This window comes from Hemitrygon akajei, chromosome 9 (assembly GCF_048418815.1).
Source record: "Hemitrygon akajei chromosome 9, sHemAka1.3, whole genome shotgun sequence".
NCBI lineage: Eukaryota > Metazoa > Chordata > Chondrichthyes > Myliobatiformes > Dasyatidae > Hemitrygon > Hemitrygon akajei.
This window is the reverse complement of record NC_133132.1, coordinates 67,830,867-67,843,670: the sequence shown is the minus strand read 5'-3', so window position 1 is coordinate 67,843,670 and position 12,804 is coordinate 67,830,867. Positions and strand designations below refer to the sequence as shown.

Below are 12,804 nucleotides of genomic sequence, written 5' to 3'. Positions count from 1 at the left end.
TGCAAGTGAAATGTCTGAGACAATCTCCCACGGTTATTCTACACCAACTCCGATGGTTCTGAGTAGCAGGCAGAAACACGATCTGCAACCAGGCCAGCTCCCCCAAACCCAAACCAGGTCCACTGACCCTTTCGACATCTCGACTGGCTTTGCTGCCGACACCAGTTCAGTTACTCCAATCAACAAGCAGCTCACTGACGGAGTAACCCTGCAGTACCCGATGTTCTTAGAGTAGAATAGTCTTTGAATCGTAAAAAACAAATTTTACAAAGAAAAAAGCACCTTTGGTTAGGCCAAGAGACCACCACTTACACACGTGCCACCATCTTAACGGAAGTACTCTGTGACACCCATCTCTCTCAACACCAATCTTTAGTGGTTGTTCTTTATTTTAAAAATGCCATTTCCTTTTATCCCATCCAATGCAGATAATCTCATTTTCCAACATTCATCTGTCAGCTGACCTCATATAACGTAACTGTTCTTACCTTGCTGCCTAGCTTTAAATTAGCAGCAAATATGATTAGAGTATGTTTTCTCCCATCATCCAATTCTTCAGATTATCAGCAGCTGAAGTCTCAGCACGAAATTTTGCAGCACCACCTACTAGTTTGCAGATGTTTGTTCCTACTCTGCCTTTGCCCATTCACCAATTAATAAACTGTCACAACCCCATGACTATGCACCTTGTGTAACAAGATTTTTGCTATCTTTACCCAGTCTAGCTTATGTGACTCCAAACATACCAATGCCATTGACCCTTAACTTAAGGACAATTAACAATAGGTCCTGCTGAATGGTCTTGGCTAGAAGTGTCGACTGTACTCTTTTCCATGGATGCTGCCTGGCCCACTGAGTTCCTCTGGCATTTTGTGTGTGTTGCTTGGATTTCCAGCATCTGCAGATTTTCTTGTTTGTAACAATAGGCAACAATTGTTACCTTGCTGGTGACACCAAATCCCAACAAAAATCTGGCAAGGGAAATCTAGAGGACATGTACTGCACACGTTTTTCTTATATTTCATCTTAACTTAATCATATATTTGTAGAACAGTACAGCACATGAACATGCCCTTCAAACCACCATATCTGTGCTAACCATAATGCCAATCTAAATTAATCCCATCTGCTTGCATCTAGTCTGTAACACTCTCTTCACTTTGTCTAAATGCCCCTTAAATATTGTTATTCTATCTGCTTCTACCACTTCCCTAGGCACTCTATGTGAAAGAACCTTGCCACATAAACCTCCTTTAATCTTGTCCCTTTCACCTAAAGTTATGCATTCTAGTTTTTAAAACCTTTCCATCCTCAGAAAATCTCTGACTATATCCCCTATCTATACAAATTATTTTACGAATTGACAATAAACTGGACTGGTCAAAGAACACTGAGGCTGTCTACAAGAAGGGTCAGAGCCGTCTCTACTTCCTGAGGAGACTGAGGTCCTTTAACATCTGCCCGACGATGCTGAGGATGTTCTACGAGTCTGTGGTGGCCAGTGCTATCATGTTTGCTGTTGTGTGCTGGGGCAACAGGCTGAGGGTAGCAGACACCAACAGAATCAACAAACTCATTCGTAAGGCCAGTGATGTTGTGGGGGTGGAACTGGAATCTCTGACGGTGGTGTATGAAAAGAGGATGCTGTCCAAGTTGCATGCCATCTTGAACAATGTCTCCCATCCACTCCATAATGTACTGGTTAGGCACAGGAGTACGTTCAGCCAGAGACTCATTCCACCGAGATGTAACACTGAGCGTCATAGGAAGTCATTCCTGCCTGTGGCCATCAAACTTTACAACTCCTCCCTCGGAGTGTCAGACACCTGAGCCAATAGGTTGGTCCTAGACTTATTTCCACTTGGAATAACTTACTTATTATTATTTAATTATTTATTGTTTTATTTTGCTATATTTCTACACTATTCTTGGTTGGTGCAACTGTAACGAAACCCAATTTTCCTCAGGATCAATAAAGTATGTCTGTCTATTTATGCTTCTCATAATTTCATAAACTGCTACCCCTCAGCCTCTGACACTTCACAGAAAACAATTTTGTCCAAACTCTTATAGCTAATATCCTCTAATCTACCAACTTCCCGGTGAACATCTGTATACTTTCGAAAATCCCCACATTCTTTTATAGGGCAGTGACCAGTACTGTACACAATATTCCAGAAGTAACGAACCAAACATTCACAGAGCTACATGACTTCCTAACTTTTACACTCGGTGCTCTAAATGATGGAAGCAAGCAAACCGTACAACTTCTTTTCCACCCTTTCCATTTCAGGAAGCTATAACTAGTGCTATAAATGTCTCAATAAATCAACACCCCTCAGGATTCTGCCATTTACTGTATACTTTCCTCCTGGATTTGTATCACTTCACACTTGCCCAGATTAAACTCCACCCACCCAAATTTACAACTAAAGCAGCATAGTGTCAGCATGCTTTACAGGGGCAGTAGCCCAGGTTCAATCTGTTAGAAGTTTATACGTTCTTCCTGTGATGACACGTTTCTTTCATGTACTCCGGTTTCCTCCCACATTCCAAAGTTAGATGAATTAGGAAGTTGTGGGCATGTGATGTTGGCAGTGGAAGCATGGTGACATTTGCAGGTTATCCCAGCACATACTCTGATTGGGTTGGCTGCCGACACAAATGTTGTTTCCTGCAAGTTTCCATGTTTTGATGAACATGTGATAAATAAAGCAAATCTTCTCTTTACCATAATCCTGCTGTAGCCATTCACAACCTTCTGTATTACCCACAACTCCACCAGCATTGCGTCATCTTCAAATTTACTAATCTGCCCACCTACAGCATAATATATAACAATCATTTGGATGACAATCAAAATAGAGTCTAACCACTGATCCTAACAGACCACCACCAGTCATGGATCTCTAGCCAGGAAAACACCCCTCTACCTTCTATGATCTAGCCCATTTTGTATCAAATTTACAGCTTCAAACTTTACGTTTCCTTTTTGACTAGACTTAAAACATCACTTCTTCATCTAAGGTTGCCATCTTTTAACTTTCATCCTCACAATGTTTTCCCCTTTCAGAATTTTTTCTTCTTTTGACTATCCTTTGCTTTAAAAAAATACATGGTTTTAATTAAAGGTACTACTCTTCACAATATTAAAAGCCTTGTAATTTAGAGCTCCTTTAGTTAGCCACTACTGGAACAATTTTCCATGAAGTATTCATTTCTCAATGGAATGCAATTTCATTCAGAATTAGTCCACCTCTAAAATATCTGTCAACCCGCTCTATCGTTACCTAATAAAGTTTGTATTGGTGACCGTTGCTAATGCCTTTTTCAAACTTCATTCGTTTACTCGGGTCACAGCCATTTTGTTCACTGGCTTGGTGAAAAATACTTAAATGTCAGAAATTTTATGACTTGTTCTATATCTGCAGCCTGAACAATAATTTTCGGGTTACCATCTCATCCACAGAATGAAACCAACCAGAAGAAATGGGTCTGGAGTAGAAGGTACATCATATCTAAATGACATATCTGGTTATGATTAATAAAACAGCATGCAAAACTTCCAAAAGATGCTCTGTATTGTAAACAAGATAGACTGACTTTTTAATCCAGAGTTGAAAATAGGGATAATGAACATCAGCAAATAACACATCTTGTTGCCTTTAATGTGGAAGTCTGCTGTGTTGAACCACAGTATTGCGAAATACACAGTTCAGCAAAATGGCTTAGCACACCATCGAAAGAACAAATTGTCATGTGCATGATGGCAATGCAGTTTGCTTATTTTCCTGGTTTCATGGATGAATTGGCTGAACGTTGAAACAATAACTATCACTACAGTTCTGATTCAGAACAAATTTTTTGATCTTAAATGTCCTGGGAATGGAGGCATAGAGTGGATCCTGGAGATGCACAAACATAAAATTGAATTATTTGTAGTGGCTATACAAGAAAATATAGAATTTATAAAAAAACCTGAAAGTAAAAGTCAAAGTCACAAATGTATCACTTAATAGTCAAATGAATGATTGATGCCCTTTACCTGCCAGGTCATTAACTTTAACCAGAATGCACTAAAGCATGTGGCTATGTGCCCTCAGAAAAGTTTTAATTATCCCATCCTCCCTTTTGAAACAGGAATAGACAGTAGATATCAACATACAACTTCTTTTAAATAATACCTTTAAACTAATGGGCAGGATGAAATGGGAATGGGATTTCGAACAAGAATCAACCAAATCAGTGGAAAGAATTATTTTTCTGGCACAGCTATTCATTCAGTTAGGTGCGAATATATCTACCAAATTCACAAGCAATAGATCTGGACAGCTTAAAAAGATGCTAGCCAGTTCATTATGCATGTATGGGTTCTTTCAAAGAACCATTGAATCATTTCCACTCTATTTGAGACACCAAGTTTTCAAATGTGTAGTTAGGCAAAAGAATTTCAGAAACAGGAACCCATTGCAAGTTCTAAACACTACTAAATTTTAACTGCAAATGGCAGTACTGGGATGATGATGAAAACACACAGAATTGCAACAAATAGAAAGAGACCAAATCAGTTACTGATTTTTGTGGAGTAGTCCATTCATTCCCGATAATCTATTTTCAATTTATTCTTTGCAAATTATTTGCCCTAAAACGTTCATCCAATTCACCCACTGAATAACCCAATTTCCATCATGTTTAAAGGCATCAAGTTCCAAATCATTATCACTCCCTGCATAAATTTTCCCCACAATTATTTCCTCCTTCAATTTGAATCAGGGTCCCCTGATCCTCAGTGGAAATTTTCCCTTTCTAGAGTATGCAGTAACATCCTTCTTAAAAATTGATTCAAAATACTCATCTCACAATCCATGTACCTTGTTTCCAAGCACAGGCCACTCTCTTACTACCTGATCAGGATGTACCGTTTATGCCAATTGAATACTTCTGGATTCCCTTTTGCGTGAATATCATTCCCTTCCTGTACTTCCATTTGGTCCTCCTAGCTTTTATTTTCCCTCTTCGTCTATTAACACTCTTCCCTCCTCCATCCACCTGTCACCTGCCAGTTCTTGCTCCATCCATTTTCCTACTTTTTTTAAATATACAGTGCCCACCCCTCCTCTACCTTTCAGTCTAAATGAAGGGTATTAACACAAAATACCAACAGCTCATTTCCACCCTTATCCCTTACAAATATGTACTGCTTTGTAGCTATACATCTTCTTATTGCTGTTGGTGCATGGGGAGAGAGGGTTTATGTTTCTCTTTGAGTGGGTTCCTTTGTTTTGTTTCATGGCTGTCTGTGGAGAAAATGAATGGAGAAGCGCACAAGTCATAGAAATATCGAATTATGAATCAATTTTTTTTATTTCTTTCCCCATGGATGTGAGCTTTGAAGGCTGAGGCAGCATTTACTTGCCCATCCTTAGACACCTGAGAAGGTAGTGGTTGCTATATATTTCAGTAATATTGCAAATATATAGTTTGTTTAAGTATTATTTGTTTAAATAATTCATTATGGGTTATATGTGAAAATGTGAATTGCATATGCCATGACACTACCTCATGATATGTGCACACCTTGCTTAAAATAAAAATAAACATACACAAGTTATCTCCTGGGCTCCCAAATTTTTATTGAAGTTAGTTCAATGGTTTGGAGTTACAAACAGTGGTGATGTGGAAGTTTTAAACAAGCCCAAAATGACTACCTACCTGTTGACACACAGCCAGATCTTCAAGTTTTAAACAAAAATGATCACAGCATGTGTTCTATGAAGAGAAGACACTACCTTGCTTTAAAAAAGGCAGGAAAGAATCGATGGGTTCATAAACAGTGAGTACCGGGTGATAACGATCATAGAAAAAGACCAGAAATGATCATCAGAAAGATTGACGCGTTTGACTACATAACAGATTACTGGAATTTGTATACGGAATGGATTGAGTGGTACTTTGAAACGAATGAAATAGCCAATGAGAAGCTGGTGCCAATTTTCCTGAGTGCATTGAATTTAAAAGGCATACAGTTTGTTTAGAAGTTCAACTGCTCCAACCAAATTAGCTGAAATAAGCTTTGCTGATATCGTGAAAGTAACAGAGGAACATTTAGAACCAAAACCATTGTTGATTGCAGAATGCTTTAGGTTTCATAACCGGAATCAAAAGGAGGGGGAGTTCATATCAGCATACATGGCTAAATTGAAGAAATTGTCTGAACATTGTCAGTTTGGTGATGGGCTTAATGATGCACTGAGAGATTGTTTAGTTTGTGGCATCTTACAAGAAAACATTCAAAAATGGCTCCAAACTGAATCAGAACTCATACTTAAACAGTTGGAATAGCTTTATCAATGGAAACAGCAGAGAGACACAATTAAGTTGCAGTCAGGAATGAAAATGAACATGGATAAAATTGTAACATCTAAAAAGAAACCAACTAGGTTGAACAAATTCTGCTACCATTGTGGCAGGAGCTCACAGACACCAGATCAATGCAGATTTAAAGACGAAACTCACAGAAAATGCAACAAAGGACACATACAAAGAGCATGTTGGGCAGGAAAAAATAAATGGACTGCACAAAGAAATGAAAAAATGAGGAAAAAGTCAAGTTGCAGTTTCAAAAAGAGCATCAGTCAGCATGCTATCGATGAAAAATAACAATAGACAAGCAATATGGCTTACACCAAAGTGAACAGCAAATTCATTAAAATGTTATTGGACACTGGCTCAGCTGTTTCAGTCATTCCACAAAATGAGTTTGAACGGCATTTCAAAAATACTGAATTGATCCCTGCGGAGATCGAACTAAGACCTTATACTGGAGAAAGGATAACTCTTGTGGGAATGACATTTGTAACAGTGAAATGTAACAACCAACAAGCCAGACTGGGCTTGTATGTGGTATAAACATGAAGGCCAGCATTGTGGGGTCGTGATTGGCTGAGACAAATAGAACTTGATTGGAGATTCATCCACTATTTGCATGCTGCATCCCCTGCAATAGAGTTAACTGAAAATGAATTAAGAAAGGTACTGGTTGATGCCACAGTAGTGTTCAAGGATGGTATTAGAAAGCTCAAACATTTCAAGGGTAAAATAGCATTAAATGAAAATGCCACACCTAAGTTTTACAAAGCCTGCCTGGCTCCTTCCTTATACAATCTGATAAAGTTGCCAATAAGCTAGATTGCATGGAGGCTGAAGGAATTCTTTCCATGGAGTCCCAGTAGCAAAGAAAAATGGGCCTTGTCAGGATCTGTCGTGATTTTATGGTCACCATCAACCCAGTACTGAAAGCAAATCAATACCCTCTGCCCAGGATAGAGAATACTTTTGTAAACCTTTCTGGAGGGAAAACACTTTAGCAAAGTAGACTTAGCTTAGGCCTACCTGCAGATAGAGATGAAAGAAGAGTTTAAAATGTTTCTCACCAAAAAGTCACCAAGGGACTTCATCTCTATAACAGAATATTTTTGGAGTAGCATCTAAACCTGCACTCTGTCAGAAAGCTATGGACCAGGTGCTGCAAAGCTGTCCAGGCATTCAGTGTTACCTGGATGACATCATTGTTACTGGCAAGGATGACAAGGGACATCTCCAAAATCTCAAAACAGTGTTAAAAAGGTTAGAAGATTATGGGCTCAGAGCACAACGCAACAAGTATGAATTTTTTAAACCAAGCCATCACTTACTGTGGTCACACCAGACACACAAGAATAACACAAGTGTACTGAGAAAATTCAAGGAGTGATGTATGCCCCAAAGCCAAAGGACGCATTACAGTTGCAGTCCCTTTCAGGATCTGTCAACTAATATAGCAGGCTCCTGTCAAACCTGGCTACTGCATTCCAACCCTTGAACTCATCACTACAGCTTGGGAAGAAATGGCAATGGACAAAGCAGTGTGAAAGTAAAGGAAATGGTGGCATCAGAAACTGTACTCACACATAATGATCCACATCATCCAGATAAACTTGGGATGACACACCAGAAGAAGTGTCCAGAGCTGTCATAACACTTCCTACAGTCCCAGAGTAAACTCCAACAACCACCATGGAGGAGGCCCCAGAACCTGAGACTGTTTCACAGCCACGTCTCACCTGCCAAGCACAGTCATGTGCCTGGTCAGGAAATACGATGTCCCATAATTCATTACAGGTTATCATGGCAACCACGTGATACGTGCATGTCTTGCTTAAATTAAAAACAAATGTACATGAGTTATCACCTGGGGTCCCATCTTTTTACTACCATTGGTATATCTACACCTGCAGCAGTTTAAGAAGATAGCTCACCATTTATGATTTATACCACCAAAACATTAAACTAATTGTAATAAAAAGATGGGAGCCCAGGAGTTAACTTCTGTACATTTGCTTTTACTTTAAGCAAGGCACGACGTATCACGTGGCTGTGTCATGTTGTTTTGAAGGTACAGAACATAAATGGTGAGCTGTCGTCTTAAACCACTACAGGTGTGGATATTCCTACAATGCTGTTGGAGGAAATTCCATGATTTTGATGCTGTGACAAAGGAACAGCAATACATTTCCAAATCAATATGTGGCTTGGAGACCAATTTCCAGGCAGTGGTGTCTCCTGCTTTTGCTGCATTTGACCTTCTAAGGAGTCTTGGTGAATTGCTGAGTGAAGTCTTGTAGATGGTAAAAACTGCTACTACTGGCACACTGGAGTGAGTGGATAGACTGTAGATGGGGTGCCTATCAAGCAGAGTGCTATGTCCTTGGCTGAGGTTGCAACAATCAAACATTAGCAATGGGTTTTAATCTTCAATTCTTGTTTAAGTTCAGTATCAGCACTTAAGCCCACTTTGAAGGGAAAGACAGTTTACAGGGTAGCCCAGCAAGATGACGGTGCACACAATTGCAGCGGCCTCTTGGTCTAACTAAAGTTTTAATTGTTCGTCCTTTGCATCTTTTTTATGATCACAGATACTGTTGGATATTAAGAACATGAAGAACTGCAGGTCTACCCCATCAATGAATTACTCAATAGTGATGGAGCTGTGTACCGTGTTGTTGCCTGGACTTGTTCCGTAACATTGTGCAGAGGCAGTACATGGTCCAACAAATGGTGCAAATGATTGTCATGGACATTTTTATTGGGATCAGAAGCCACTGTGAGACACTGGTAATGTGAATTACTGGAAGTTCTGCTCACTGTTTCATTGGTGAGAATGACAGCAGGGGAACAGCTTTGCCTCGGTTGTTGCTCAGACCAGGCCCTTATACTTATTATTCTCACCAATACAATATGTTCACATAAAAGTGAAAAGTTTGCATTGTCACAGATCACTGAGGTGAAATCTCCAATATCCACACTAGGTGACCAGGACTAGATACTCAATATTCTGGTTATCCAATGTTCCAAAACGGTAGGGCAAAAAGGATAATCAAGGAAGGATAGTAATGCACAATTGGTTTGGGTTGAAGTCACAATTAACCACATGGCAGTGGACAAGTTGGGCAGAAATACCATCTCCACATTGTATGACTGTAACTCGGAGCAGGAACTTACCCAAGTGTAAGAGGCACAGATTGTGGTTAACAATGGAGGTCAAGGATAATGTTAAATTGAAAAGGGAGCCAAAGTGGCAAAGTTGTGCGCCAAAGGACCTGAAAGTTTTACGATCCAGCAGCGAAAGACTGAAAAGATTACATGGGAGAAAACTATTTATGAGAAAAAACTTCAATGTAACATCAAAACAAATCATAAGGTCTTCTATGGATATGTAAGCAGAAAGAAATTGTCTAAAGTAGGTGAGAGACCACCAGACAACAAGGCTGGTAAATTAATAACAATAGCAGCAGATACATTAAGTCAATTTTTTGCACTAGTCTTCACCATAGAAGACACCACAAATATCCCTGAGATAACAGATAGGCAGATTTCAAATAGTAGGAAGAAACTTGTAAAAGCCTTGTAAAAGAACTTGTAAAGTGAGTGGAAAACAGCCAACCCGACACTCTTTTTCCAAAACAAAGATCACAAGAAGCTGCATGCCAATTAGCTTAAAATTATTGTTGGCTAGACACTAGTCAATAATCTAAATAGCTAAGCACTTAGAAAAGCTGAAATCTAGTCAATATATTTTACAAAAGGTAACTTCAGTTTTGACAAATTTGTTCAAATGCTTTTGAGAACATAACAGGGAGAGTCGATAATAGGTAAAGTAAGTGTATTTAGATTTCAAAAAGAAATTTGACAAAGAGCCACATAGGACGCTGGTGCATTTTTACCTTCTCCCTGCTTCAATCTGAGGTTCCTACATGCCTTAAGACACTATTATCCTACTACCCAGGAACAACCATTAATGACTACTGCCCAGTGGCTCTAAAATCCACCAACAAATGCTTTGAGAGGCTGATCATGGCATGCATTAATTTCAGTGTCCAAGGCAACTTTGACCCACAGCAATTTGTCTATGGCTGAAACAAGTCTACAGTAAATGCTATCTCCCTGGCCCTGCACTTAATTTCTTGAGTATCTGGATAGTAAAGACACCTAAATTTGATAATTATTTATTGACCGAAGTTCCACCTTCAATACTACAATTCCAAACAAATTTATCTTCAAACTTGGGAGTCAACATCTCCCTCTGCAACTGGATCCTCAACCTCCAGACCAACAGACTGTAATCAGTAATGAGAGATATCAACTTCTCCGCCATAATGATTCTTAACAATGGTACTCTACAAGGTTGTGTCCTCACTTCCCTGCACACCCATGACTGTGACCAGATTCTGCTCTAACACCATCTACAAGTTTGAAGATGATACCAGCATTGGGGACCATATCTCAAGTAATGATGAGTTGGAGTAGAGGAAGGAGATAGAGTTCGTAGTAGCCTTTTCCTCAATGTCAGCAAAAATTAGAGCTGGGGTTGCAGAGATAGTGCACATGCTCCACTCTACCTCAATGGTGTTATGAGAGTTGAGTGATTCAAGTTTCTAAGAGTGAACATCACCAATACTCCTACTAGTCCAACCTTGTGAATTCCATGGACAAAAAAAATTCACCCTTACCTCTCTCAGAAGGCAAGGAATTTGGCGTGTCCCCTTTAACCTTCATTAATTTATAACCAATGCACCATAGAAAGCCTTACCATAAAAGCTGCAGAGTAGTGGACATATGTAACACCCTGGTTAAGAATTTTACCACTATGCTGTAGGTATTTTATTTTAAGAAGGTTCTAGAGAACTCTGGGCGAAGCGGTTTTTTTGCGACAGACCCCAGTGTGGGTCAAAGTCTTTTTGGTGGGAGTTGGGAGAAGACAGGAGGGAAGATGGCTGAGGATGCCGTCCCTATTGAACAAGATGCTTGGTGCAGATGAATGGTTTCAAAGACGAAGGGCCAATACTCCAGTGGTATATCTGTTTGAGGGAGAATGCAAGCAACATTTGGAAGGTGGTGTGTGCTATCACGCAGAGTGTGGGTCCAGCACGCGAATCAAAGACAACTTCAAGATGAGCTCCAATTTGCGTGCATATTGGACTGGGTTAACCGTAATAGGCCCTTTATCTATTTTTATCCTTTTCTTTTTCCTATTAACTGTTCGATAAAGCTGAAATTTGCAAACGTACTTTCTTTATAGTTGTATGCAGAATGCAGTCTGTTATTTCTTGCCGATGGTCAGTTGCATGGGGCCAGTAGTTACACAGTATTCACACAGTTGGGGGTTCAGGTTGCAATATTAAGAAGTTAACATCTCGTAGGCCGCTTGTGACCCTGGCTATTTTTTGTAAGAGTCATAGCAGCTAAGAGCTTGAGAAAAAACTATAGAATCCCAAATGCTTTCTCACAAGATAAGCTGAGCGGGTGACATCATCCTTGGTATGTAATCTGCGCTTAACTTCGTTTTTGCTTAGAGTAACTTGTATCATTGCTTGATTAATTGCTGTGAGAAACCTATTTTGCCTTGTATTCCTTATGGCACCTGCAAGATAAGCATTTAAAAGAGTGGCTATTTTCAAGGGCAGGCAGCTTTGAACGGTAAACCTGTGCCTGTCTGTATCCAGACATACACTGTTGTATATAACAAAACTGTTAAATGAACAATTTATGACTGATAACGTTAACAATACTCATCTGTACAGAAACTAAGGGGGTGAACCCACGTGTATCTGTGTACGTGACTGCATGATATAAAAAGAACTGTATTTGCTTCAGAAGGGAGAGACCCTCGAAGCAGCCACCGAGAGAGAGTGCTTCAGGAGGGTTCTCTTGAGTAACTTGCTAATAAAGAGTTAAAGTTACTTTCACTGTAGTACGTGGTGTCTTTGCATCAGGTAGTTCAAAAGAAGTTTACAACAAGGTGGGCAAGACATCTCAATTTCCTGCCTTTGGCAGGACCCAAATCATACTGACCCTACACATATGGAGTTTGAAAAGGGTGGCTTTCTCACCGCTGAGTCCAGTGGCTGTCTGCGAGGGGCTCACGAGCCACATCTCTAGAAACGCCTGGTAAAAAAGGGGTTTCACACAGCTCAACACATCACAGAAACCAGCCAAGGACTGTCTGTACTTTTCATTACTTCAAGTAAAACAGCAAGCATAATTAAAGAGTCCATCCATTCCAGACATTCTCTCCTTTCCTCTCTCATCGGGCAGAAAATACAAAATCCTTGAAAGCACATACCAGGTTCAAGGATGTTACATGACTATTGAATGGCTCCCTAGTACAGTACGATGCACTTTGGTAAAAGTAAATTTACTTTAAATTTTGAAGAGTAATGAAAAGGTGGGTTATTATCTCAATGGAAACAGCAAATTAATAGATTT

General features: G+C 39.7%; 1 protein-coding gene and 1 long non-coding RNA gene across 2 annotated transcripts in view; one reads left to right on the top strand and one right to left on the bottom strand.

The window, feature by feature from the left end:
• Window positions 1-12,278, top strand: part of LOC140733211 (uncharacterized) — a 37,748-nt gene extending 25,470 nt beyond the window's left edge. The window contains exons 2-3 of the long non-coding RNA XR_012100242.1: window positions 3,470-3,507; window positions 8,955-12,278. This is a non-coding gene — a long non-coding RNA (uncharacterized lncRNA). The remainder of the gene's footprint in view (window positions 1-3,469; window positions 3,508-8,954) is intronic.
• The window catches only part of ppp2r5d (protein phosphatase 2, regulatory subunit B', delta), a 232,454-nt gene that overhangs the window by 148,752 nt on the left and 70,898 nt on the right, over window positions 1-12,804 (bottom strand). The window lies entirely within an intron of this gene.